Genomic DNA, 7529 nt, shown 5'->3' with positions numbered 1-7529 from the left:
GAAACCCCCTCGCTTTTTATAATCTCGTACTCGAGAACGATTCCCTCCAATTTAAAGGTTGCGGAGGCGTCGCTAGTCGTGAGCACGTCCTTTGCGGTTCTAAACGTTATTTCGTACTCGAGTCGATCGTGCAGCATCTTTTGGTTGAAGGGCATGTGATCGGTCAGCAACTCAAAGTCGAGGGGTATGCAAAATCTGTTGCCGTACGCGTCGCCGACGGCCACGTCGTAGGGGGCGTCGGGAACGTCGTTTGTCGCAACCGTCACCTTGTCGCCGGCCTTTACGCGTATCTTTCGTTCGTTTTCGCTAGAGATGCCTTGATACGAACTGTTGCTTCGTTCGTGATCCGTCTTCCACAAGTCCTTGTAACAATTGTACACGTCGTAATCGGTGAGGGTAAAGACTTCCTTTCCTTCCAGAGTTATGCGTATTTTCTCGACGAGCGATCTACCGATGTTGTTGACGATCGTTCGATCCGCGTCCGCGCTCGAGGTTAAAACCAGATTAAAGGCTAGTCGAGCCGTACCCGGAACTATGGCGTCGTCGTCACCGAGATCCGGAAATCTGACCCGCAAAACGTCGCCGGGGCCGGCTTCGTTTATCTGGTTCATGACCGTGGTAAAGACGCGTCTGTCGTTCCTGTGGTCGGTGTTTTTGCGCTTGACCGACCTGTTGGCGCTTATCTCGTGATGCATTTTTTATACGGCAACTTTTTTTAATCCGTTAATTGTTTGGGCGCTATAATAAAATGGCAGAATTTACCGAAGGTCGCGATTTTACCGAAGGTCTCGAAGACGTTGATGATGTTGAGGAAGAAGAAACGAGTTTCATTTGGGAGGATCCAAGTTTAAACATCGCCGATGTAAGAGCACGAGACTCCCTTGACGGAGTTCAAGCCTATCGAGCGAAACTAGACATGAGGCTGCAATCGTACAGGCAATTTCTCTTGGAAAGTGGATTAAACGATATTAAACTGACCGACAAATCTAGGTTTAAAGTCGAGGCGAACGCAATGGGCCAAGACCGTTTATTATTCATAACAAACAACGGCGAAGAAGTACCGTTAACCATGAAAAACGACGCGTCAAATTTTCGTAAACTCTCTACGACGAGAATAAGCGTCGCCGAAATTAAAGAATACATTGTCGGGGATTATTCCGCTCGTCGAGGTAGCGGTGGGAAACAAGCACTCGTAAAGGTCTTTAACCAAGTGAACGCGATTGAATTGGATGATCTAAGTCCGACGAGAACGGTTACGGCGTTGGACGATGCCGTAAGCGAACTAGCCGAGACGTCGTTTACCACGAGTCCTGACGATCCAGACGAGTCGATGACGCAATTTACGACTCGAGGCGTTCAAACGGATGTTCCAGGAAGAGAAATTGCCGGCATCATGGATGCAATGACTACGGTCAAAGAGGAGCTCGCGCTTTCTCTGGCAAAACTCGGAAAGATTGACGAAAGAATAGCGGGGTACAAACGAGAATGGCGAGAGATGAATAAACGAGGCTCAACGTCCCAAGAGCTGGAACAACTCGAGGATCGTATACGAGAATTGCAAACGGAAAGGGAAGGTTTATTGCAAGTTGTAGAAATTAATACGGATAGGGCAAAGAATCAAGTCAGGGAGATTCAAGGCACCATCGGTAGAATGCTGGGTGACGATTTACGGCTGAGAGATAGATTGAGGATCTTGTTTCGCGAGCAAGGTATAACCATCGCTAGCATCATCACGGCCTTGGGTTCCATCATTGCGTCGTTGATTGCGATATTTACCAGCGGAAACTCGACTTCTCCTCCTCCTCCAGGCCCTGGCCCGGGTCCTGGCCCTGATCCCGGTCCTGGTCCGGGTCCTGGCCCGACACCGGATCCCGGGAAACCCGACGGATGGATCGTAAAACACCTGAAAAACTTTGCCGAGATCCTGAATAAGCTCGGCGATAAGGCTCTTTTGGCGTTGCCCGGAATCATCGGAGCTGTTGTAAGCTTTCTGCTAAAAACAGCCGGTGGCGCCGTCGGCTTTGTGGCCGACCGAGTCTGGTTGCTGATTCTGGCCGTTGCCGGAATCGCTTACAATTATCTGGCGACGAGCGTCAAGACTAGCTCCAAACCCTCGTCAGCTCGTAAACGAAAAAAGTAACGACTGCGAAACCAATCACCGTCGAAACTTTGGCAATTTCATGCTCGGAGAGATTTGGAGTCTGGAGCGTCCGAGTCGGGTCTAGAGTCGGCGGCGGGGTTGGGGCAGGCGTAGGCTTGGGCGACGGGGTCGGAACCGTAGACGCCGCGGTCGGGGTAGGCGTCGGGGTCGGAGTAGACGCCGCCTGCTGCGTCGGTTTGACGGGAATCGCTAGCGGGGGCGACGCCGGCGTAGACGCCGTAGGCGTCGTCCGCGGCAGCGGTTCGACGGGTCTCGATTCGGGCTCGTTTATGTCGTTTAATCCTAATTGTTGCAAATTTTGCTCTGCAATTAAGATTTTATTGTTGTAGTCGGTCGTCGTGGTGATTCTCAGTTCCATGTCGGCCGGACACATGTAGAGATTGTATCCGAGGACGTAGTTGACTTGGGATCTCGCAAATCGCAATACGTCCTGATACCTCGCTATCGAGTCTGGAATGTCTACCGGACTGTTTATCGCATCCTCGACGTTGACCAAAAACTGCTTTTGGGCGTCGAGTCCCGTCCCCCGAGCCAGAATCGACGAACGCGTCGTCGCCTGAGCGCCGAGGATGGCCCACACGTAGGTTCGAACCGAATCGTTGAGTCGCGTCACTCCGGCTTGGGTGAAACCTCGCGATTTATCCAATATAAAAGCCTTGTAAGAGACGCCGGTCTGCTGATAATAGTCTACCGCGAGTCGACCTCTGACCGTGCGACTGACCATATTCCCGTATCCATAGTCTCCGCCGGTCGAGTGAGATCTCGCAACGTGCCAGTTGGTGTTTGTCGGAACTTGGAATTCGTTGCAGATTCTTTCGTAAGCCGTCATGTCGATGTTGTTTTCGTACGGATCAAAGTATCTGTCGGTCGGAATCGGGCAAGACATTTCCTGCAAAATTCGTCTGGTTGCGTAATAGACGTGAAACTTGTAAAACTTGCGTCTGAGGTACGGACCCTCGTTCTTGAAGTGATCCCCGTAGGAAACTCCGCAACCCGTCGTGGCGCACCAGAGGGCGAAATTTAGCTGGTTCTGAAAAAAGCCCATGGTCTTTTCCCTCCAGGCTATGTCGAGTTTTTGCTGCCAGAATCCCCGGGTTCGATCGCTCGATATGTCGCCCCACCTGGATTTTACTTGGTCGGGCGTGATCCTGATTAGGTATCGGGCAAAAATGTTGGGAAAAACCACTTCAAACTCGCTGGTATCCGACACGGCAATCTGATGCTTGTTGAGATTTGTAATTTTATCGAAGATCGAATACTTGGTACTCGGATTGTATCTCGCGTTTGTGTACTGAAACTCCATTTTATAATATTCGTGATAGATAAAATGCATTGTATCAATACAGGCGTCGAAAATGGTGTTTTAAACCGATTCGAGTATCCGTTGGATAACCGAGATGGGAATTTGCAAATTGCTTTAAAAGCCATAACCAGAACGGTTGGATATTTCAACGTGAAAAAAGATATAGACGTTGTAAAATATGTCATCGTAGAGCGTGGCGGTAGAGAAATTTACGAACAAGGCCAGGTGCTATTTACGATTTCTCCAGGGTTTTATACGTGCGTAGAAATGATAATCTTTATAAAAAATAAAGATGCTTTAAAACCGTACATTGATTATATGCTGTATGATAAAAGCATCGGTAATATAAGGTTTAAATTTAAAACGCCAGACGGAACCAACGAAAAGTTTTTAATATATTTCGGTCCGGAGCTGGCTGCATTCTTCAAACTGGATGTTGCTCAATTTAAGAGGAGAGAAGTTTACGGCGGTACGTCGTATTGGCGTAACACCCCATATATGATATACGTTCACCTCCAAGAACTATCGAGCAAATGCACTCTTTTAGATGGACGCGCATCCTCTATTCTCGATGTTATTCCCGCTCAAGATAAGCGATTCGGAGGCGTTGAGCCCTCTGCTCGAAAAATTCTTACTTTTAAACCCCTTCAAATGGGAATGATTCAAGGGCTTACGTTTAAAGTGACGGACGAACAAAACAATCTTATAGATAATAGAGGTGCAGACGTTACGATCGAGACTATAATTAAAAAGGTGTTGTAATAAAAAAAATGATCGAAATAGCTGCAGACGTACCGCTCGAGGCGGAAAAATTTAGATTGAGCAAGATTAGCGAGATGCTTGACGACATTAAAAACGACGAGGTTGGACGGGGAAAAATGTACAAAAAATATAAAAAGACTCAGAGTATCGTAGACTGGATCGATACCGGCTTGAATACCCTGTCTATCGTTTCCGCCGCAGGTGCGATCGGCGTTGCGAGTACGGTCGTGATGGGGTCCTTGTCCATAGGACTCGGTTCGTTGGCGGCCGTCTGTTGCGGGTTAAATTACGGCGGAAAATATCTGAGCAAGTTGTTGGAAAAGAAGAGTGAAAAACACAAAACCGTACAGATTATTTGCAAGACCAAACTGGGTACGATCGATAGCATCGTTTCCGCCGCCTTGGAGGATAACGTAATTAGCGATCAAGAGTTTAAACTGGTCCTCGAGGAATATCGCAAGTATCAAGAGATGAAGCAAGATGCCATAGCAAAGGGGAAGAGCGCCATCGACTCGCTAAAAACGAGATTGGCTCAAGATGCTGCAAGCGGGAAACGAGTCTAGATGCCGTGACTGATTTGCTGAAAAGAGTTTTTGATGACGTCATCTCAGATGATGACGTCATCGGTGTCGTTCTGAAAATTACGATAACGTACATTGATTGCGTCATCGTGTGTCGTGTTGGGATTCAATATTTCGACATTAATTATGTCATCATCAGGAATGATGACACGATGGCGTGTATTTCAATACTTGGAGTATGTATTATACTTTCTTATCTGAGATTAATCAGTGGACCTTTCGGTTAATGGATTATATGTATTAAGAAATTTTCTTCATCCTTCTGTATAGGCTAATGTTTTAAAAAATATATAAGTACCGTTTTATTTCTCACAAAGTATGAGAGATGACCAATCAGAACAGGCCAGCAATATGCGAATGTCCCAAACACACAAGTGTATGTACGTTTACCCTTTGAGTTTTGTTGAGTTACCATAAATATATCCAGACGGTCCACTAATGTTTGTTTCCTGTAGTTTCTCAACTTAGTCAGACGGTCAAATTTTACCCCGCTCGCGGGAGGGCGGATGTGCCATCGATTTTAATGGAAATACGCGGAACAGCTCATTCTAAGTTCTTTGCTTTAAGATGATTTTTCTTTCGTTTTGAATAAAGGTACTGGAATCAACGACGACGTCTTAGAAAGCAATATGAACAAATTAACAAGAGAGGACCACCACCAATTAATGGAGAAAACATTAAGCCTTCAACAGCAAAGACCAACATTGGATCTTTTCTGTATTGCAACCATCGTTGGAAATCGATCGCAATTTCAAACTGTGTGTTGACTACCGCGACTTCATTGCGGGAGCTAGAAGCAGCTGTATATAATATTGCGAATGCTGTTAAATACAGTCGTAAAGTGTTGTTGGTTGTCTCCAAAAACTTCATCAAAAGTGAATGGTGTTACTTCCAACTGGAGATGGCACGCATGCGCATGTTTGACAATCACGAAGATATCCTGTTTGTTGTTGTACTTGAGAAGATCTCAGCAAATGATATGCCGAACTCATTACATAAGATACTAACCACAAAAACGTATATTGAGTGGGAAGAACACCCCAAGACACAGGCATTGTTCTGGGCTAAGCTGGAAGCAGCATTCTTGTCACCTAATTGCCCTAGATACAGACTTTTAGATAATCCACGAGAATGAATGATACGTATCTTATGTGACCTCTATATTTTAAGACAAATTGTTAGAAAGATAGATTAGATAGATTAGGTAGATTAAGTAGATTTGCCTTTTTGATTTCAATGAGTACCGGTAGTTTGCAACGTTTAAAAAATGACATGGTGCTGTTTACACTTGCTCATTATCTCTTTGAATGCTCTTAGAAATGCTATATTGTGCATGCTTTCTACGTATAACAGTAGATTGCTATAATATAATGTCATTAAGTTTTTCCCTGGATGCCTTTGCATATTGCAAGGGCGTCGATCCGTGGTTAAAAGTGGGGGGGGGGACGAAATGAAAAATAAAACCTCGGGCCGTAGCCTTGGTTGGGGACCATGGGTGGCGAAGCCCCCGAAAGCTCTGGCGCCTATTAGCCTTTGAATTGATTTTAAGCAATGCAACATTTATTTCCATACGAAATTTCAAAATATCCAGTGGCGGGTCCAGTAATTTGAAATAGAGCTGGGCCCAGAGAGGGACTTTTACAGATGGAGGGTGTAGACCACCTCAGCCCCAACCACGGTGGGGCTGAGGTGGTCTACACTCTCCATTCGTAAAACAAAATTTATGATTATGGCACCTCTAGGTCGGAAATGGCACTCTCAGACTGAATTTGAATATAATTTTCATTTTTCTCCACTTTTAAATTTCGGGGAAAAAAAATAAATTAGGGATGGTGGGCCGGCTGGGCCCCTTGAATCTACCACTAAAATACTCATTATAAAAAGTTTTTAAAATTATTCTTTTAGTCATAATTATGCCCGCATATATATTTCGTGCAAACTAACATTCATAAAAATAATGATTTATTATCTACTGATTAGCTTGTAACGTATTTAAAAACAAATAGGCCTAAGAGATAAACCTAAAACAGTCATTAATTTTGTCTTTTTACATTTACAGTACTTTTAAAATCAATGAAGAGGTTTTTGCTTTTCTCCTCTTTTTGAATTTCACTTTTGTGTAAGTAATATTGCAACTACACTATTGTGAGTGGAAATAATACCGTCTAATTTACGATCGAACAGGAAATAGGGAGCACACAAAACATTAGTAAATATTTTGATTTCACAAACATAAAGGTGATTTACTTAATTTATCATTATCAGTGGCGGCTCCAGAAAAGCAAATTAGAGGGGGGACGGGAGGGACTTGCAAAATTTGGGAAAGTAGATCACCTTATTTGGGGCTGAGGAAAGAAAATTTATGATTATGACACCTCTAGATTGCCGGAAATGGCACTCTCAGACCTAAACTCTAATTGTAATTTTCCTTTGTTTTTTCCATTTTTAAAAAATAATTTTGAAAAATTTATGGTCGGCTCGGCCCCACTTGAATCCGCCACTGATTATTATGACGTCATTGTGAGATTGCGTCAACGTAACACTGGAGTTTGTAAACTTTTGGTATCACTTAATCGAAATAGATAGACATATCCGTGTCAAAGGCTGTATAATTATTGTTTAATAATGGCTATATAATATTCAATTGACTAACTATAATTTTTTTTGAAAAAAAAAACAGTAATCCTATGTATGTAGATAATATTAAACACTATATACGTAC

This window comes from Anneissia japonica, unplaced genomic scaffold, assembly GCF_011630105.1.
Source record: "Anneissia japonica isolate Jap-2015-1 unplaced genomic scaffold, ASM1163010v1 scaffold287943_len491860_cov182, whole genome shotgun sequence".
Taxonomy (NCBI): domain Eukaryota; kingdom Metazoa; phylum Echinodermata; class Crinoidea; order Comatulida; family Comatulidae; genus Anneissia; species Anneissia japonica.
Note: the sequence above shows the minus strand (reverse complement) of the source record.